The sequence below is a fragment of the Grammomys surdaster genome, unplaced genomic scaffold, assembly GCF_004785775.1.
Source record: "Grammomys surdaster isolate TR1022 unplaced genomic scaffold, NIH_TR_1.0 125701, whole genome shotgun sequence".
Lineage (NCBI taxonomy): Eukaryota > Metazoa > Chordata > Mammalia > Rodentia > Muridae > Grammomys > Grammomys surdaster.
The window spans coordinates 1163391-1185954 of record NW_021620536.1 but is presented as its reverse complement, the minus strand read 5'-3'; the positions used below and the strand labels follow the sequence as shown (position 1 = coordinate 1185954).

At 39.9% G+C, this 22564-nt stretch overlaps 1 long non-coding RNA gene across 5 annotated transcripts; it reads left to right on the top strand.

Moving 5' to 3' along the window:
• Positions 1 to 21: 21 nt before the first annotated feature.
• LOC114639357 lies at positions 22 to 16652 on the top strand. Of its 5 annotated transcripts, none has more exons than XR_003713999.1 (5): positions 22 to 73; positions 9769 to 9852; positions 13089 to 13164; positions 15214 to 15375; positions 16455 to 16652. It is a non-coding gene; the product is annotated as an uncharacterized LOC114639357 (long non-coding RNA). The 5 variants fall into 5 exon arrangements; XR_003713997.1 differs by lacking the exon at positions 22 to 73 and adding an exon at positions 186 to 293 and having other exon boundaries at positions 9698 to 9852; XR_003713996.1 differs by lacking the exon at positions 22 to 73 and adding an exon at positions 197 to 293.
• The last annotated feature ends 5912 nt before the right edge of the window (positions 16653 to 22564 follow it).

The window sequence follows — 22564 nt, the reverse complement described above, 5'->3', positions numbered from 1 at the left end:
GTGCAGGCCTGAAGCGTTAACCTAGTGCTCTCGGGTGTGGATGCTGGGCTTGTCCTCGGAGGCTAACCTCGAGGTAGCGAGGGACATGGGAACCGTTAGCTTGGAAGCACCCCAAATCCTTCCTCGCCGTGGCATCCGGTGCCCTAGAGCCGGGCGGGGGGCACAGTGCCAGGGCTCGGCCTGCTCCCGCATCCGTGTGGCGCGCGTTCCGCACGCCAAGGCTGTTCTCACTGGATCTTTCTGTGTGGGTGGAGAAACGTGCGTGCGCCCCTCCGCGTCCTGCTGATCCTCAGGTCAGCGTTGGCTAGGAATGCCTTTTCTCTGCTCCCAGCTGTCATTGGAACGTCTTCCCTTCGCTTTTCTAGGTATTCTCCTAACGCACCAGGTCAATCACCAGCTTTCTTGACAGGTTTTCCCTTCCCGAGTTCCCTCCCTCTTCATGGTCTCACCTGATTACCCTCACAAATTCTGTCAGACTTTCTAAGGAGAGATACGGGAATGCATTACTGTTTTTACACAAGTACGTTATGTGCATCATCACAGTCACCAGTTTCATGTGTAGATTTCAAAATAAACACATTCCCAATTGATTGTTGCGCTTCTATGCATCTTAGAGTGCTAGAGTTTTCCGCGAGGTTATTAGATAGTTAATCACCTAGCCCTCTAGTAGTTTTTGTTTTCTATTCTTTTGAGCGTTTGCTATCTAAGCAAGCATTCCAAATTTAGAACAGAAAGATTAACTTCTGGAAGGGCCGAGACCATGTAAATTTATTTTTTGTCTGCAGCACAAACCACAAATGAGTGTATAATGAACGGATGGTTGTTGGCTGGAAAGTAAGCTAAGGAGATTTCTCGGAACAGTTTTAAAGTTTTGTTACTGGGGAAAAAAGCAGCTGTGGCTGGAAGATTCTAAACAAATTCATGCTTCTATTTCTTACTGGCAAGTATGTTAAATTGCCAAGCATGTACACCAAGTATACTTCGTTCTAAGTGTTGTACAGATAGTAACTAGTTTCCTCATAAAGTCCCTATGAAAATGTAGCATTACTATCATTGTTTTACTTAAGATCTAGCTGAGGCACAGAGACGTTAAAGGACTTATCCAAAGTTGCACAGCTAGTACTTAATTAGAAGAATTTGAAATGAAGAAGGTAAAGCCATAGCATCTTGAAAAGTGCCAGAATGGTATATTTATTATATTGATTTAACATGAATTGAAAAATTATAACTTCAGAATAGACTATTGGTGCTCTTTCATTACAGCAAGCTATACTGTGTGGGGAAGATATCCTCTACATACCAAGGTCAGAAAATAACCTTAATCACCAGATACTATTAATTGGGGCTACCATGAACTGGAATAAACTGTGACATAACTCCTGAACATACCACTACATACATATCTCTTCAGACCATGCCAGGAACTTAGTGTGCTATCATCAACATATATATCTGTCCGTTTAGTCCGTTCCAAATGTGTTATTTATCCAAAGAAGTATGAAAATACTCTATCAGTCACTTCTTCAGACTTTACTTTTTGTGAAGATCTTCATGTGCTTGTAAAATTAATAATTTACCTGTTTCTCTGGCTAATCAGCTCTGATTTTTTTCAGTTCCTAGATCCAACCAAAGAACCCACACAAAAACTGAAGTGGGATGGTGTGGTGGTTTGAGTAAGCATGGGCCCCATAGACTCATGTGTTTGAATGCTTGGCCGTACGGAGTGATTCTATTAGGTGGTGTAGCCTTGCTGGAGGAAGTGTGTTCTTGTAAGGGTGGACTTTGAGGTTTCCTGTACTAAGATCAGCGACACAGTCCCTCCTTACTGCCTGTGAATCAAGATGGAGAACTCTCAGCTCCAACACCATGCCTGCCGGCATGCTGCCATGCTTCCCACCATAATGATAATGGACTGAACTGAAACTATAAGCCAGCCTCAATTAAATGTTGTCCTTTAGAAGAGTTACCTTGGTTATGGTATCTCTTCACAGCAGTAAAACCCTAACTAAGACAGATAGAGAAAAGTGTTCTGTCCCTCTGATAAGCAGCTGGGCTCCAAAGTGTGAGCTCAGTCTTCATGTAGGTCCCCCCCCAACAACTGGAGGGGGCCTGTCCCTAAAACTGTTGCCTGTTTGTGGATCTTAGTCCCCTATCTGGGATGCCTTGTGGGAGAGGATTTGCCTAACCCTACAGAGACTTGATGTGCCAGGGTCAGGGAAGATACCCAGGGGGCCCAGACGCCTGAGAGGTGAAGGGGAGGGGATGGATAGAGGGACTTCGTAAGGGGAGACTGGGATGTAAAATGAATGAATGAATGAATGAATGAATGAATACATAAATAAATGGGAAAAAGTGTGACTTCTGTCCATACTATAAGTTAGACATGTGTGTTGTGGTGAATTGCATTCCCTCCATATGAAATACCACTGAATTGAAAAGAGACGATTAGTTTACTCCTTGAAAATATTGAATATATAGTTTCCTGAGTTTTTGTTACATACAAATAGAATAACAATAATAAGGAAGCAAATAGCCTAGACATGGTGGCCTGTAATCCCATACTGTAATCCCAGACTAAGGAAGCAGAGACAGGTGGATCTCTGAGTTTGAGGTCAGCCTCATCTACATAGTGAGTTCCAGGATAGCCAGGGTTACACAGACCCTGTCTTACAGAGAGATGGGGGTTGGAGGGGGGAGAAAAGAAAACAAGTAGACCACAGGAAGTGAGGTTTTGTGTCAGCACCCAGTGATATCACACCCTTTTCCAGTTTTAGCTTTGTGAATGTGATTTTTTTTTTTATACTTTAAAAGTCCACTAACAAGCACTCCAAATCTTACCGACTTTGTCTGAGAAAGACCTTCCTAGACCCTTTAGAATACTCTTGCTGCCTTCCTAACGGTGACTTTTAATATGTGTACAGACCTGGAAACTAGCTTAAATCATAAAAGTGTACGTGATTTTTCTCTTCCCTTTACATTATTTCCAGTCATGAGTCTCTAGTAAGAGAGAAGCCTCCATGTATCCTTCCTTTTGAAAGGAGGCCATTGTCATCTCTCAGAAACGTGGTACCTTAAGAGATGGCTCATCAGGTCCAGCTTTTACTTGGCAAGCTTAAGAACCAGGTTTCTGTTTCTACAGCCTACCTAAAAAACAGTGGGGATGCTCGCTACCAGGAAGGAGGAAGAGGTGGAATCCTGAGAGCAAGCTCACTAGCCAGGCTAGGTTAGGCAGAGGATAGAACCTAAGAACTCTAGGTTCAACAAGTCATGCTGCTTTATAAAAGGTTGAAAATGATGAAAGGAGACTCCTCACATGAGTGTGGACCCTGCACATGCTCACACGTGTGCACCTCCACACACAGGTGGGTCTACATTATGTGAACATACATACACACGTACATAAAAGGAAGTTATGTATACCCTCACAACATTCTGACAGTAAGTACAGTTTTTAAAATTCATCTCTCTTTCCTCTGTCTATTTTAAGAGGAAAGTAAATTATTTGTTTACAATATAGAAAACATGATCAGCAATTTTAAATTTGTCATTTTTTATAGTATCATGGTTTGTTTATCCTGCTCATTTAGTAATGATTTACTAAATAGATGTCTGCCCTATTATTAGAGACACATGATTGGAAATAATATTAAAAGAAAGCACCAAATTATGCATAGTTACTTTTTTCATTCATGCTAGTCATTAGATATATGTACAGGCTTTATGGGGCAGTGGAAGTATTCTGAGTAATCATGCTTTACAAGTACAGTGTGGTTATTGATTAGTTAATATTAATGAACACTTATAACTGCATACATGTGGCTTTTGATAATTAGAAAAGCATTCTCAATAGGAAATCATTACTCACATACTATGTAAAAGACTATCTCTGAATTGTACAAATGGCAAAACTCCTTAGCTGTCCTTAGCTTGGTTGAATGGTACACTGGCTGCTTTGGGTCACCAGTCACTTTGCTACACCATAAGCAAGCATGGGGTAAGCCTGTACTTCATCTCTCTATGGGCTGTCACAGTAGGAAGCAGGTCGTACAGGGAAAGATAGTCCTTCAGTATCGTATTTTCTCTAACCTGTGAGCATGCAGTGCTGTGTAGAAGGAAAAAACAGTGCAAACGGCTTTAGAAATTGGTTTGTTGTTGTTATTGTTGTTGTAAAAACATTCTTGTTATTTTAACCTAATCATCACAACAATACCTAACAAAGAAGAGAGCTTACATATAGAGGATATATATATCTGGCATTTTTTTCAAGTAAATAGATGTCAAAAAGGATTAAGTAACTTGGCCTGAGTTTTCAGGTGGTAAGTGCCATAACAGTAGTTTATACTTCATTATAGGAAGGAACAATGACCTCAATCTTAAATAAATTTAGCTTTTATCATCTCTATTTTACAGAGGAGAAAAACAGTGAGGCTCTGCTGTCTACTTCCCCCAGTTCCCATAAACTCAAGAGTGAGGAAATCTTTTTAAAAATACTAAATGCATATTTACATTCTAGTTTTTCCTTATAATTCCAACTTCTTACATTGTTTACTTGATTGTTAAGAATTTTTGAGGTAAAGCGTCCTCCAACATGTTGTACAGGAATGAAAGCACTTAGGTTTTTTATTTTGTTTTATTTTTTTTTCTTTTACCAGGACAGATAAACAAATTGATTGTTCTTTGTATGGCCAAGCTATTTTGATTTTATACCATCTTACATCACATAAACATAAGCAGGGACTCAATTTGGCACCATAGGACTCTAGTTATTATGAATACTTAGTTCACATAATCTTTCACTGTTGTGTAGTTAGGTCATGAACAAAATTTAATATCAGGTAAAAGGCATAATAATGTTTCCCAAATGAAGAAGTCATTTTATAATAAATTAGAAATATAAAAATTGCTCAGATCTAGAACACTATCAAGTTTTCTGTCAGGCAGAATTAGACTACCATTATTCAAGATCGATTTATCCAAGGTTAATTATTCATCTTTTACAAGAAAAGAAGTTAACATATCTGATTGTTATTAAGTAACTTGCTCAAAGGGGAAAGAAAAAAGAAACACTAGTTAAAGTCTAAGTGGAATTATGTCTTGCCCTTCTTGAAGAGGGACTGAAAGACAAGCTCAGAATGTTGGTAAAAAACAAAAACCAGAGGGAGATGCAACAATATATTTGCCATTTCCTATATGTAAGATGGAGAAGATTTATATGTGATCTGGATGCTCTGATTTTACTAGTGTATTTACAAAAAGCACACATAAGGCTTTGGTGTATGGGTGTTGGGTTGTGTCTAATTTGACTCCTTGACAGAACAAGCATAACACCTAAATCTGCAAACCCTTTGCTTCTTTCTGAAATCACGAGATTAAACATAAGTAAGACCTTTCATGAATTGTCAGTTTTTCTCCTTGGAGCCTTTTATGAAAGTCAAAGGGAAAACTGGCCCACTCTATGAACTTAGAATTGTATTCATATTATTAATAGTGACAATCCATAGAGTTTGGTGTAGTAATGTAGAAAGAGTTGAAGCTTTGCCAGAAGAAAAATCTGGGTACAAGATATCATTCTACTACTCCCTGTGATTTACATATACATTAGTTTCCATTGGCAATATATTTGAAGTTATATAGTTAAATATGAAAAGCACTCAGGATAACTTTGATTTTAAATAATGAACAAGGGTGACTAAAAATGAGGTGCTATAAAACAGGGGAGGAGGAAGAGCAGGAGGAAGAGGAGGAAGAAGAAGAGGAAGACAAGGAGTAGGAGGAAGAGGAGGAGAAGGGGAAGGAGAAGGAGAAGAAGGAAGAAGGAGGGAGAGGGAGGAGGAGGAGGAAGAGGAAGAAGAAGAGGAAATTAGTAGTAGTCAGAAAAGGAGCCAGTTTAGTTCAAAGTCAGAAATTCAACAGAGACTTGGAAAGACTCATGGAAGTGGCCCCTACAGAGACATCCGCTGGAAGGCTATGCATCTGCTAACACTCAAGGCCAAGCATCTCCAAAGAGCTACAGGAGTTGGTGTTTTCTGATGATTCAGCCAAGGGAATCAAACAGAAGCAGATCAACCATCCATCCCCACCCCTTTCCAGTCCTATTTCTGTACCACAATTCAATCTACCAGGAGAAAATTCTGTTGCCCATGTTGGCTGAACGTTCTCTGTTTACCCAGAAGAAGGCAACTGGTTATCAGTCTCTTGACACTCATTTGCAGGGGGACAGGATTATCCGAAAGATTGGAATGAAACCGAGCAATACAACATCAGCTGTGTGCACAGCATCAATCTCTTAGTGGAACTGTCTTGGAGTGCTCCCCACTCCTCCAAATGAGCCTGACTTTGTCATAATGTCATAGATTATTTGGGGTGTTGTTGGTTTTTTTAACTTATAGATATAAGTAATATGCTACTGCCTATATGAAAAGGATACTCACGTGCTCCCTAGAATATGTCTGTAGCAATTGTATCTTCAGTGACAGGGAAATGAAGATACCTAGTTACTGTTATAAAGAGAGGACATTTTCCTGGAGTATTCATGTAGGCACAGTGTAATCACAAAGTTCCTTAGCAGTTGGTCAGGGAGGCAGAAGAACATATTGGATGGCGTGATGTGAGGAGGACTGGGCACCTCTTCTAGTTTTCAGGATGGAAGGAGGTAAGAGCTGCAGAATGGGAGTGGCCCGTAGAAGCTGGGAAAAGCAAGGGTCCCTGGAGATATTAAAAAAGACATCCAGCCATGGAGACACAATGATGTTATAACGACGAGGCCTGGGTCAAAGTTCTGGCCAACAAACTAAGAATTCTGTATTCTTTAAAATTTACTATGGTAGCAATGTTCAGTAAATCTAAAATAGATTCAACAAAAAGGATGAGTGATTTGCTAGTTGGGATCCTGGATGTAGGATCCCAAGCCAGTGGTCAGTGGTCAGCATTGTGAGTACACTGGAAATTCTTACATTTAGAAACACAGGCAGGATAAAGAGTGGAAGTACTTTTAACTCTGATAAATTCAATTTTAAATTATTCTGATAAGTAGATAATTCTTTAGGTTTCAATTAATGAAAATGCAGTTAAATATGCTTCCTTGATTTCTGACTTGAAAGTTCAAATGGTTATTTAAGTCTTCAGAATATGACATGACCATTATAAAAATAAATGTAGTTTTCCTCTTTATAACTTTTGAATTGACAGTTACTTTTGTATTAATTTGCATGCAAATGATTGAGTTTATACTGCATGCTACTTGAAACCACAATTGTTCTGTTGAAATGAAAAACTGTCCTAAATAAGGGGTTATTTCATGAGCATATCTATGCATCTAGGGGCCAGATCCCTGTCTAAAGAGGGGGGGCAAAAGGATTAGCAGGATGTGTGGAGTGTGAGATTGTGTGGGGTGGGACGAGCCAACGCAGACAATACAGATGTAGCATAGGCTTCAGAGTCGTTTCCAAGGCAGCGCTGAAGGTCGCCCACAGTTCCTCAGAGTAAGTTCTCCCACACGCAGCATCCTTGTCTTTGAGGTTGCTCTGAGCAAGATGATAAAAGTGGTCACGTAGCCTCTGACTCGAAAGAATCATAAGCTGCAAACAACAGAAATTTCTCGCAGGAAGAAAGTCAGTGCCGGAAGGATCTGTGAAAGAAAAAAACGAACATAATCAAAAGCTTATATACAATCAAGAAGCTTAGATTCGCTAGCTAACTTACAGAAAGTGAAATGCCTGGTACCCAGTTGATTTCTTGTCTACAGAGTCACAAGCATCACTATCAAACCATGACTCAAGATTGAGGGCAGCCCTCCTCTATTTTAGCAGACTTAGGAAAATTCACCTGGGGCTACGTAGAAAGATCCTGTCTCAAATGGCTTGAAGAAGGAAATAGAGAAAAAGAAAACGAAAAGTGTGAGGTCTCAGTGTGAGCTTTGATGTTTTATATATTTCAGTGTGACCCTTATGCTCATCTTAATGAAGTAACACCACCACAGCCTGTGAATCGCCTACATCAGCAGTCCTAACACATGGCTGCTCAGAAACCCTCCCAAGTACTGAGGTTTACAGTGGATTTTAGGAATCAGTATTGAAGATTTATCGAGTGTATTTTTAATATTCTTTCCCTCTCTCTTCTCTCCCTCCCTCCTCCCCACACCGTGTGTGTGTGTGTGTGTGTGTGTGTGTGTGTGTGTGTGTGTGTGTAGTATGGGAATCAGTGCAGAAAGTATTGAATCAGGAAAACTAGAAATGTTGAAGTTTACTTTGGACCACATACTATACAAGGCATTTATGTTCACTCATTTAACCCCTAAACTGCCGTCCACAGTCTCTCCACCACCATCTGAGCTGGCAGATGATGCTGAGCTGCAGGTGTTAAGCTTTCTTCTGGAGGGGGTGACTTGTCAGCCTTGTAACTAGTCCAGACATCATCTTATATCATCTTATATCCTACCTTTTCTTTGAGCTCTCAAATAGTTTCAAACTGTGAAGTCAACTGATCTAAAAATATTGTCCAAGTATAAATGTACAGACCCAGCAGTGTTGGTGGCAGCAAACCAAAGCCCAAAAGAGGAGCAGAAAATTATCACACGCACTCCAAATGTGTGTATGTGAACTTTTCCAGATCTTCATCTTCACACGAGGATAACTCCCGGAGGAGTCATTTTCTTGTTTTACTTTGTGTTTGTTGCAAGATTGTTGAGTTTTCTTAACTTGCTACTTAAGCATACAGCTCTAGAAAATAATTCTTTAGTTATGTCTGCTTTTGAAATTTATTTAAAAAAGGTAAGGATTGATTTACACCTTGCCTCTTCTACCCCACTACATTTCCTAGGCAGTCATGTTGTGGTGTGTGCTTACAGGTAGTATGTGGCCATACCGTGTGGTGTACGATTTGTATTCGTATTGCTCCTTGAATATTACTTATTTGGATTATGTTTCTGTAAGAATTCTTGCTTATAAGCATGTACATTGAATGACATGTATAATTTAGTCAAGCGCATAGCAAATAGTTGAATAGGAGGTTGTTGAGTTTGTAGAGTTGCACATATTCATTTTTCATGGGCAATAACAAGTTATTTTAAAAAGTTATAATTAACCAGTTGTGGCTTGTGATAAATTTCTGCCTTTGTGTATAATATCATGTTTTAAAGTTACCTATGCATCCTTTATGTAAAATTCCTGATTATACTTTTACCCACTTTTTGAGAATCATTAAGTCAACTTTCTTTCTTGGAGCCCTGAATATTTCCTGAATTCTAATCTTTTGTAATCCTATATAAGGTGTTAATAGTATTCTCACTGCCTAGGTTATTTTTGATGTGTGTAATGTTTCTTAAGCTTTGTGAAAAACAACTAATGTATTCACGTATGCATTAAGACTTGAAAACTGTTTGCACATATATGAAGCTGTCACCACAGTCACAATAATAAGCACATACCTTTCCTTCACAAGTTTTAGCACACTCCTTTATAGTCCTGCTCCCATGTCCCTCCTCACCCACCCAATCCCAGACAATGATTAATGGGCTCTGAGTTCCTATAGATTTGTACAAGCATTTAATTTTAATATTGGGCTCGTGTTGTAAATGTTCTTCTGTGGTTTGGCTTCTTTTCCTTAGAATCATTTTCAGATTAAAATGCTGTTTAGCATATCAAGAATTATCTCATTTTTATTGCTGACAGTATTACACTTTATGGTTTACTTTCTACAGGTATCTGTTGATAATCATCTACATTGTTTTGGGCCATTACTAAAAAATCTACTATGGATATTCATGTGCAGGTTTACCATATGGTGTATCCATTCATTATCATGCATAAATTCTAGATGTGGACTGGCCTGATCATAACGCATTATTTTTAAAGGGTAAGCAGACGTTTCTTAATGTATTGTATAGTTTCCCAACACGTGTTTTCAACTGTTCCACAGCCCTGCCTGCCCTTCTGTGTGATCCTTTTATAATTCTTTCTGGTGTCTGACATGCTAATACTGTTGTGGTTGTAATTCACATTCACTTAGTGATTCTGATGTCGAATAGCTTTTTCTTGCTCTCTTGCTATCTGTATATTCTTAAGACATCTGTTTATATTTTCTTCCCATCTTTAAAGTTAAAATTTACTGTAGTTGTTTCATATAGCATAAAGCTATACATACTTTTGTAGCAGTACGTGGTATTTCAATAATGCCGCAAATATCCATTATTTCTTTGTGTTGAATATTCTAATTTCTTTCTTCTGTCTTTTAGAAATACACAGTCCATTATTAACTAAAGTCAAGCTACTATGTTTCTCAGTTGTATCTAACTCTATCGGTTGATTGTCCTCTTTCTATCCTTGCATCCTCTGGATCTCCAGCCTCTGGTGAGCACCATTGTGCTTTCAACTTCTACTGTGTCAAGTGTTCCTATTCCACCTGGGAGTGTGCCTGTTTGCTAACTTCTGAGAATGTCTTATTTCATTTAACACATTGGCATTCAATTACGTGCAGATTGTCTAAGTTTCCATAATAAAATATTCTTACAAATCAACTTAAGGAAGAAAGAGTATATTCTAGCTCACAGTTCAAGGATACAGCCCACCATGGTGGCAAAGTCAAGGCAGCAAGAATTCCTAGGAGCTGGCCACAAAGCACCCAAAGTCAAGAAGCAGATGGTAGTCAAAGTTAGCATGCTATTCCTCAGCTTTCTCTGCCTTACAGAGTCCAGGATCCCCTTTCCATGGGTTAGTTCTACACACAGTTAAGATGGGTCTTCCCACACCAGTTAATAAAGTCAAGGAAATTCTCCACAGGCTCTCAGTTTCCCATCCCCAATGGTTCTATCTAGTTGACAGTTGTCACTAACCATCACACATGTTGTCACATATGACAAGACATTCTCTTCCATGACTGAATAATGTTGCACTGTGTATAAACACCATCTTTCTCTGTCCACCCATCCACTGATGGGCAGTTAAATTGTTTCCATTTCTTGTCTACTGTGAATAGTTTTGCAATAAACAAGGAGTGCAGATGTAATTAACATACTGATGTAATTCTATTTGGACATGTACTGGAATATATGATAGCTCTATTTTAAATTTTTATTGGCACTCCATATGATTTTCCATAGTGACAGTGCTAACATTGATTCCCTTCAGCATATGTGAGAGTTCCCTTTTGTTCAGATCCTCACCGTCATGTAGCTTTGGTGGTTTTAATAATAATCTTCCATCCCTGAGTGGGGTGATTTCTTTGATTTCTCTGATAATCAGTTACTGTTAGTCATTTTCCCATATACCTGTGGGCCATTTGCGTGTTTAAAGAAATCTTTGTCTAGTGTCCATTGTCTAATCAGGTTATTTGATTTTACAGTTGAGTGTTTGAGTTTATTTTGCACTCTATATCGTGTTTATATATTATAAATATTCTACATTTTCTGGGAGCCTGTCCAGCCTTAGAGGAACAGGCTGAGGCCGTAGACAGAGTTGGATGAGGGCCAAAAGACTGATGCTCTCTGGCCTTGTGACTTTCTCTATTCTTGGTGCTATTAACTGCTGGCTTCTGGAGACTTAAGTCTCTTGATTATTCTGTGGCTGAAATCCGCTGGATTCTTTTCTCTTTAACTCTCTGGGGCTTCTTTTCTCTTTATCTCTCTGTGCTTTATTTTTACGTTATAAACCTCTGTGGTTTATTAAATGCTGTATATTTTATAACTATCTATTACTGTTCTATGCTTCATTAAGTACTGAAAACTTAACTATTATTGTTCTGTGCTTCATTAAGTGCTGGGGAATTTAACTCTTTATTAACCCTTTATTACTGTTCTGTGCTAAAAACTTAACTCTTACTTGTGCTTAAATAAGTGCTAATATCTGGTGGCTAACATATGCTGTTTAGCAGTGGGGAATTAAATAAGAGGATTTATTGCTAGATGCCTCACTTCTCTGGCCAGGCAGCCAGAAGCTCTTCACTGACCAGGCTGGTTCAACCAGAGAGAAAAAGGAAAGGAAATATGTCACTCACAGAGACACACATGCACCTGATAAAACAGAAAATGGCTACATCGCTATATTTGGATGGATGGATGGATGGATGGATGGATGGATGGATGGATGGATGGGTGTGTGGGTGGCACAGAGCCCCTCCCCCCAAACCAAACCATCATCTTCATTTCTTTTCTCTTGCCTTTTATAGACAAAAGTCCTTAGAAAGAAAATAACCTCCTAGGTAAAATGTTACACAAAATGGGAGTTACAAAAGGATGTTGATATTAAGTTCAGAGCAGTGTTTCATTCTATATGCTCATTCTAAGTTCAAAGCAATAGTTTCACATGGCTTTGTCTTACCATAGTGCACACCTATAGCTTCATCTTTGGATCTGAATGTTTTTCCTTGAATGCAAATTTGTTCCGACCCTATTTCTCTTTTTAGTGTAAATATGAGAGCTCAATATATGTTTTTTTTATATGGCCTTTACTTACTATTATGAAGAGTGGGCAATTCAATTCTTGATTTTAACTTTATTGCATCTTTCTAGCAAAACAACTAATGCCATCTCTTAAAATTTTCTTCCTTAAATTATTCTAATCAAATCAAGAATTCTGTTATATCATTAATTCATCTTAACAGCATTAATTCATGAAAGTTCGTCTTTATGTTGATCTGCTGGAAATCTGCTCAATAGGGAGGGCTAATGTCCAGGGATTATTATATTAATTTAATAATGACAGGAGAGACATATCAGCTGCAAGAAGCAATCCTGAGATGAAGTCTCTTTGGGACCTCACTTCATAGAGCTGCTCACTCATCAGAGATCATGAAGAAGCAGTGTGCCGCCTTCAGGAAGGCCGCCTGCTAGCCTTACCCTTTGGCAGATGGCTCCTGACACAGACTGAGTTTATTTATAAATAGTATCTGTTTAAATGTATAATTTGAAAATATAATCTTCCTTTCTGTAGGTTGTCTCTCCTCGCTGCTGATTGGTCCTTGCCTCAGAATGTTTTGGTTCGATGATATCCCATTTGTCTACCTTCTTTTGTTTCTAATGCTTGGGGTTTGTACTCCCTTCCAGAATCCTTATCAGTGACAATGTCTTAAAACAGTTTCTCTATGTTTCTTTCTAGGCATTTCAAGGTAGCAGGCCTTGTATTTAAGCATTTAATCCATTCAGACTTGAGTTTTGTACCTGGCGGGAGACAGGTATCTACTTTTATTCATCTGTGTATGGATATGCAGTTTTCCAACCACTCTATTGAAAATATGGTACTTTCTTCAATTAATGCTATTTTTGCCTCCAAAGAAAGTACATACATAACTACACAAACAAAAAGATATCCCATGTTCAAAATTGTAAATATATGTGTATATATATACATATATATATGTATATATAGATATAGATATACACACACATATATATATATATATACATATGTATGTATATATATATTCATTCTATATATATACATTCAAACATTATTAGAGGGAGTGTGGAGATGACTCCGTATAGTGCTTTCCCCAGAAGCAGGAGAGCCTGAATGTAGCTTCCTAGCACCCAGATAAAAACAACACATTTGTAGTCCTAGTGCTGTAAGAGATGAACATATCCCTGAGCTCCCTTCCCAGCTAAACTAACTGAACAGGTAAGCTCCAAGTTCAGTGAAAAACCTTGTCTCTCTGAGAGAGATTGAAGAAGACACTGGACATCAACCTCTGACATTCATATACATATGAACACATTGACACGCCAGTGAATGAAAACATGCACATGCCATACACACATGCACACAGCCATATTATTAAGATTTTTTTTATCAAGGCTTAAGAATAACCACATACTCATTTCAAAATTAACATATTCCTATATTCTAGCAACAGACAAGTAGAAATTTAGAAACTTTAAGTATATCTCACAATAGCATCAAATATATTCAGTGCACAGGATTAAGTCCATAAGGAGTTTCAAGATCGGTAACTCAACACTCCAAGATGTTATGAGAAGTTGAGAACCAACGAGGTGATACAGTGCTTACAGGTTGGAAGACTTAGCTTTACCAAAGTGTTGGCTGCTCCCAAACTCAAACTCACTGCAATCTTAACAAAAATCAGAGAAAGCTTTCTTCTTGTAAAATTGGCTAGTTGCCTGAAATTTTCATATAAACATGCAAAAGTCAGCACGACTTTGAAAACATAAGCAAGTTGGAAGACTTTAACTAACTTAGAGGCATGATGAAGTCCTGGCACTAGTAACTATTGGTGTAAATATAGATGAATTGAGAATAGACAGTGCAGAAACACAGCACACAGAGGAGGAAAGAGCACACATTTTAGCAATCCACACTACAACATTTAGATATCCAAATTAAAAAATAACTGGGGGCTGGAGAGATGGTTCAGTGGTTAAGAGCATTGACTGCTCTTTCGGAGGCCCTGAGTACAATTCCCAGCAACCACATGGTGGCTCACAACCATCTGTAATGGGATCAGATGCCCTCTTCTGGTGTGTCTGAGGACAGCTACAGTGTACTCATATACATAAAATAAATAAATACATCTTTAAAAAATAACTTTGATACATATCTTATGCTCTCTCTAAAATGTAACTCAAATGTTGTTTTAAATAAAACCTACTAAGAGTATTTCCAGTTATACATTTTAAAAATATGTATTTTTTATAATTTTCAGCGTGCGCGCGCGTGTGTGTGTGTGTGTGTGTGTGTGTGTGTGTGTGTACAAGCGCGAATGCATAGGCGCGCACATGAGTGTTGGTTTTCATGGAGGCCAGAGGTGTGACCCTTTGCCCTTGCAGCTGAAGCTACAGGAAGTTGTGAGTCATCTAATATGAGTGCTGGGAACCAGACTTGGGTCTGCAGTCATGTGTGGTCTTAACCACTGAGCCACCTCCCTGCCCCCAGTTATATTTTACTACTTTGTTTTATTGTTACATTATCATCAGAATCTATCCTTCCTATTATTTCTGGTTTGATTTTTTTCCAGTGTGCTTCATGACAAGTTTCAGTTTAATTTTGTATGTGTCACAAGTCTACATAAAAGAATGTGTTCTGCGGTATTTTATATTTCCTATATGTTGTTAGGTCTGCTAACCATGTTGTTCAAGTATTCTGTCTGCTCCTGTTTTGGCTGTTTAACCTACTGAACACTGACAGGACCACGCTACAGTTTCCCACCTGGATCGTGATGTATTTTCTCTATAACCTCTCTGGCTTTTGTTCCCCGTGTGCCCTCCAGGCAGTGCTGTTTGAAATGTCAAGTGATAGAGTCCACCTGTTTATTCATACATCAAACACTCTCCGAGCTGTGTTTCCTGTCGGTTCTTGTGCTTCTGTCTAAGGATAATGAAACCAAAGAATCAGTCTAAGGGGGAAAGACTGAGAAAGAAATGCTTTGAAGGTAGGAGGCTTTTCTTATGCCGCGTGAGCTGGTAAGCAAGGGCTCATTGAAAGGGAACATTTTAACTAGTTTGGGGAAAGCATCCCCAAAGGAAGGAACATCTGTTGCACTTCAACACTGAAGTGGAAATGGCAGTTGGTCAGAGGCTTTGACAACGGCAGTCGGAAAGAGCCCTTCAAAGTCTATGGAGTGGACACTTAGTTCCTGATTTCCTCTGTTGAGTAGTAGAAACTTAGTTCCTGATTTCCTTAGCTGATGATGGCTGACAATTGTTGGCGTCGGCGGACTGTGGAAAGAAGTTGAGGTTAAGTGAGATGAGGAGAATGAAGCTCCCGTTATGACATTAGTGACTTTGGAAGTGGAGGAAGACAGACTGGTCCTGTCCCCAGACCTTGCAGGTGAACCATCTGCCTTATCCTGACAGCCAGAAGATCCCAACCAGACTCTGCCGTCCTCATCTCAGGCTTCCCACCCAGATCCTAGAACGGTGATGATGACTTTACTTTCCAAGTAACGGCCTCAAGTAAAAACTGAAAGATAGATGGGAACAGAGAGGCAAAGCACTGCAAAGATGCATAACGAACACAGCCGGGCTCAGAACAGAGGCATGTGAACGGGGAGTCTGTATGGGGCAATGAGAAACGAGGCAGCTGGGGAAGGTGGAGACAGACGTAAAGATCCTGGGAGACATCCTCGTGCATTTCCTTTCACGAGAATGATCTCATTCAAGTCACCACATAGAGTGCAACACGAGAGAAGCCCCCTGCCTTCTCTCGGAAGGTAGCGGTGGAGGAAAGTTACAGCGATTGTGCAAGTCAGATTGTCAAAAACAACTCTAGTGTTGATAACGAACGAATGACAGAACTTCCAGACAGACTGCCAGCTCCCTTCCAACATCCCTCTTTTTCCTGGTGCACAAACAATATGATTAGAATGATTTATTTGTTTACCAACCTATTCATTTTCAAATATTGCTTTTCAAGGCTCCATCACAACTGAGACTGGTAGACACAGGAACCAATTTGGGTAAAGAAGATGAAGTTTAAGGGGCTCTGAAAAAGTTTTCCATCTTTCCACAGGTTCCTGCCCCCTTCCTCACCCTAGCTTATGCTGTGTGACTGAGCACAAAACCAAGCCACTTTCTCCAGAGGGAGATGAGGAGATAGAGAAGCTTGGTCTTTGAGTGTTGGGAGCTGACTCCGAGCAGAAAGCGGCTATCATCTTTGCAGCCATCTCGAGCCATATACCCTGACAAGAGACTTGTTTTCAACAGCCCACAACAGCTGAGCACACTCTGCTAAACATCTTGTTTTTCTCACATATCTTGTTTTGCCGTTTAGTGCCCCCAGCTGCAAGGCTCACGTGGTATCCATGCTGCAAGGCACGTGGCATAGTGCCTTCAGCTGTGTTCCCCTCCTTGTCCACGAGGGCAAGGCACGTGGCAAAGGGTATAAATACCCAGGATTTCCTTTCAATAAAGAGAGACTTGATCAGAACCTCTGTCTTGTCTCCATTCTTCGAGTCTCTTACCCTTCCATCCCCACTCTCTCTCTCTTGCTAGACCCTGACCCGTGGACTGGAGCAGCAGAACAGGTCGTTACAGAGTGACCCCAACCATGGGGCCAAACGGGCCGTTACATAGTGGCACTTCAACGTTGGAGCTACAGTAAGCAGGATACAGTGAAGCACATGGGAATTGGAAGCGTGCATCCTCACTCCTGCGCTGGAGACCCTGTTGACTGACCCGAACAGATGGGACATTTGAGAGCCTTACGTCTCTGGAACACGCAGCCTCCATTACCATCTACTGATTAGGTCTCATGTTACTTGCAGCTGATGAATACAGTCTAGGATAATGTGTAATGAATATTTAATTTTTCTCTATGCTTTAAAATTCTACCTTGATTCCAGACCTGGAGTCCTACACTCTGTGTTACACAGCCTTATACAATGTCCCTTCCTTTGCTTTTTCCCACCACACAGTGGTTTTTCTTTTTAATATTTTAAAATGTTAACATGTTTTAAGTCTAATTGCCTTATTGGCAGCATATGTTCTTTGTGGACAACAGAGATTTTACACTTTTTCGTTCCACCAAATATGCACTGTTCTGGCTAATTTTAGGTCAACTTGAGTCAGGCTAGAGTCAGGCGAGAACCCCAATTGACTAATGCCTCCATAAGATGGGGCTATAGGCAAGCCTGTGGAGCACTTTAATTAGTGATCAGTGTGGGAGAGTCCAGCCCATTGTGGGTGAGGCCATCTCTGGGCTGTTGGCCCAGGGTTCTATAAGAAAGCAAGCTGAGCAAGCCATGGGAAACAAACCAGTAAGCAGCACTCCTCAGTGGCCTCTGCACCAGCCCCTGCCTTTAGGTTTCGGCCCTGCGTGAGTTCCTATCCTGACTTCCTTCAGTGATAGACTACAATGTGGAAGTGTAGTGAAATAAACCCCTTTCCTCCTCAACTTGCTTTTGGTCATGGTGTATCATCACAGCAAAAGAAACCCTAACTAGGAGAGGTATCTTGAATCCAAACTGTATGACTGTTCTTTTCTGTCTAATTTCTTACTTAAAAAAAAAAATGTTTCATGTGGTGTGTGTGTAGGTGTGTTACGTGTACAAGTATGCATGGCTGTGTGCACCTATTGAGTACATGGGGAAGCCAGGGAAAGATGCCTCATCTTATTCCCTTGAGACAGGATCTCTCACTGACCCTGGAGCTAAGCTGACAACCAGCAAGCCCCATGGATTCTCCTGTCTTTTCCCTTCTCCAGAGGACCAGAGTTACAGGGCTATGCATAGCCACACCCACGTTTTTTGTCTAAGTGCTGAGGATTCAGATTGAGGTTCTCATGCTTGTACTGTTACCACTGAGTCATCTCCCCAGGCCCTTGTTCTCGGCATCTTTGATACAGTTAAAGAGCAACATGACCACCTTTGTAAAGCAACTTTGATGTTATTTTCCTGAAAGTCATTTCAATTCAATGACAAAAACCAAATGGAGCAGCAAATGAAGGAAGCACCCAATGGTTCAAAACTGGCCCCAGATGTGCAGAACATAAATTCAGATGTACATGTGTGAACAAAATACCATCGATATAGGATCCTCTGCATACTTGGTTCACAGTAGTGAAGAATGTCGATGCTGTGTCTAAGACTTTTTAATGGTTTGGGGATATTGTATGGGAGGATTCATTTGAAGGATTTGAAGTATAGTTTAGCAAACGAAGACTACATTTCTCAAAGCACATATAAAACTTTGGCCAGCAAAAGTATTGACTTAGTATAACTTAAAAAGGCAGAAAATACCAAATTAGAAAAGAAATATTGAATATATACATACCCCAGGTTTCTAGTTTCAAAGTGTGACGATCAATTAAAGGCTTAGTCGCCATCCAGATGAACGATGAGATGGGAAACAGTGACTCAGAAATTCAAGGATGCTGTAGATACCGGTGCCCTGCCCTCTGAGGTGTGTGCACTGCACTGGGCGAGGACATGAACCAAAGCTCTCGCTGATGCTCGAAGCTCCAGCTGCACCATGCATGCCAGGCTGAGATGTCAGATGTAACATGTACCAGGACCTGTATTGTTCAGAGAGTGTAAGAATGAACACAGTCTTGGAGGGTTGGGATTTGAACAACTGGACTAAATAACAGTTCTCTTTATGAAGTTAGTTGCTTTATGTATTTTTTTTGTAACAAAATAAATTAATATAGCTTATTTTGTTATTCTAAAGGTATAAACATTTTAAATATTTGTTCCTAGACAAAAACCTAGCCAAAACAACTTGGGAAAATAATATAATAATTTTGTGTTTTGAATAATAAGATGAATAAATCCAAAACTCATAATGTTTCTCCCATGTAATATATATATTACATATTATATATTATAACATAATATATAATAACATAACATGATATTATATATTATAACATATATCATGTTATATATTATATGTTATATATTATAACATAATATATATTATATGGGGATATCTGGATTACAAATAGAAGAAAACATAACATTTTTTAAAGGCCACATTTAGAAAAAGCACTATATATAGATTTCTCATTTTAGAGTCATTGATAGAATAAAACATTTTATGAAAAACAAAGAACTAGACCTCGATTCCGTCATTTCATTCTTCACAGAGTCTGCTTTTGGTTTGTTTGCTTTGGAGGAGCAGACAGATGATCAGTGGTGGGACATCATGTGGTCCATGATTAAAAGAAGGGCTAATCAAGTTTCTCCATTTATAATCTCACTTTGTCTTAGAAACTTTTACACAACCCCAGACTGCAGGTGGTATATGTACATGTACACACACACACACACACACACCAAATATTCACTGATAGGAAGTTGTTAATATTTTTTAATATAATGATTTGGTAAAAACATGTACTTTGATCACTTATTAAAGACAGAAGCAAGTGGGCATAGTAATGAGGTGGGTGGTGATTTTTTGCATGAAGAATTAAATCCTGGCTTAGGAGTTGAACCTGCAGAGAATAGAACATCTTGAATATCTTCAGAGTTGATAAATATTTTACTTTTGGAATCACTAGTGCTGAGAATGAAGTTTCCCATAAATACATTACTCCATATTGGTAGTATGGCAGAAATATGTTTAGGGCAACTTCAAAAATATTTGGATATTCTGTCCTAAACCCTAGGTCAAAATTCATGTAACTTTTTTTTTAATGGAACTCAAGCCAGCAACTTAAACTGCAGTTAAAAAAAAACAAACAGTTTAACACATTATAATCCTAACATACGCTAATTTGATATTTATTTCTGAGGAATGATGGTAGAAAATGTCATGTTTGTTTTCTAAAACTTAGCCACCATGTTTCCGTAACAGCAGAAACGTTTGTCATGTAGTAAACTCACAATAATTCATAAGGTAGGATGGTCTTCAACCCATGCTATTTCGGACAGGATCCGTTGGTGCTGTGTGGTTCTGAGGGTGTGTGCAAAGAGAGACTGTTGTGTGTTCAGAGCCAAGCCCAGCGTGAAGCTGCACCATGCCACACAGGTAAGCACTGCCAGAAACACCTTAGATTTATTATGGTTTTGGATCAATTTTTGTTGTTAACAATTTCCTAAAGTTTTTATGGCTGCCAACTTTCACCCCACCCCCTCCATTCAGTCTTGTGACTCTACATGAGGTCACGACCACAGTTTCAGTTGGGAAATTAAACTTAACAGCACCTAGAAGAGTAAGCATGTCGTCATCAGGCAGACCCTCATTCAAAGTACAAAGTTACAGCTAGAGAGAGGTCTCGGTGGGTAGAACCCTTGCCGCTCTTGCAGAGGATCTGGATTTCGTTCCCATCGTTCACACTGTGGCTCCCAACACTCCACAGTCCCAGTCCTAGAGTCTGGACTCTCCTGGCTTCTGTAGGAGGCACACTATAAATGTGCCTGTGTGTAGCAAAACGACGCAAACATAAAAATGAAAACAAATATTTAAATAAAGCAAGGATCCAAGAGTCAGTCTAGCTCTATAGCTCCCTGAAGCAGCAGAACCTGATAAACAGAGAAAGAGAAGAGACCTGTGGGTGAGTAGAGCAGATACAGGGCTGAAGTGCCACAGACAGACGGACTGATGGACGGGCTGTGCACAGGCTCAGCTAGTTGCCGTGACAGTGCTTTATCCTTCTAGTCCATCGACGCTCTTACCTCATATCCTGCATTCCTAGAATAGGGTAGATTAGTGTGTTAGGTACTTCTGTTGCTACAACCAAATACCTAACAAAGCAAGTGGAAGGAAGGGAGGGAGGGAGGGAGAGGGGGAGGGAGGGAGGGAGGGAGGGTGGGAGGGAGGAACAGAGGGAGGGAGGGAGGGAAGGAGGGAAGGAAGGAAGGAGGGTGGGTTTATTCTGGCTCTCAGTTTAAAGGCATGGTGCATTGGTGCATCGTGGCAGGGGAGGCATGGTGACAGGAACTCTAGGCAGCCAATCAGTTTGCAACCAGACAGGAGGCAGAGAGTGATGAGTGCCTAGCTTGCTTTCTCCTTTTTTTTTTTATTTTTTGAGGGGGGGTGTACAGGATCCAGACCTGAAGAACAGGTCCGTGAGAGTGGCCCCATAGGTTCGTATATTTGAAAGCTTAACCCCTAGTTGGTGAGACAGTTTTGGAAAAGATTAGCAGCACAGACTTGTTGGAGGAGGTGTGCCAGTAGGCTTTGAGGTTTCAAAAGTCCATGCCGGGCCCAGCCTCTCTGTGTAAGCTCTAAGCTACCAATTCCATGCCATGCCCACCTCTCTGCTGCCATGTTTCACACCATGATGATAAAAACTGTAAGCAAGCCCCCAAATTAAAAACTTTCTTTTATAAGTACTTTAATCACGGTGTGTTGTCATAATAATAGAAATACCTGAGGCTGTTCACAGTTAAGTTGGACCTTTCCAATTCAGTTACCCTTATCTAGGTAAATTCTCACAGGAATGCTCAGAGGCCCATCTTCTATGTGAATCTAGACACTAGTTAACATGACAATATTAGCCAACACAATTAGTGTATAACTTATGGAATTGCTACAAAGATAAAATGTATCAAACATACAAAGTACCAAGTGTTGCACGTGCTACAAAATAAATACTAAAGTAACATTGGCTTCTTGCCGGCAGTATTCAATTAGAAGATGAGCATACTGGCAGTATGTAAGGTAAGGATTTTCATACAAGGATTACGCCTTCCCTAACTGGAAGCTGGCCAAGAATTTTGTGTCAAACTAAAGAGCCTTGTGTTTGGTATTGGATGATGAGTTAGAACCTCACAGGGCAGTTAGAACGTTCTGCTGAGGAGACCTGGATGCGCTGGAAAAGCTACCGTCCTAGTGATATACCCCATCAACACATTTACCTGGGAAGTCAGGGGCATAGGCACTAGCAAAGACAAATGGTGAACAGGGCAGGATATAGGCTGTAATATTAGTGCCTCAGAAGAATCACATAAAGAATTTAATAATTAAAAAGTCGGCGTCTCTATATTAAAAAGTACCTGAAAGAGGAACTAGGGGAACTGCAGAAGGAACAGGTAGGAAAGCAATTGAAAAAGGGACCAGAATTCAGTTTACTTAATTAGCAATCAGCAAATGATTTCCAACTGGTGGGACGTTTAACATTTTGTGCACATCTAATGTTATAGCTTTGTGGGCTAGGTAACACCCATGTTGTGA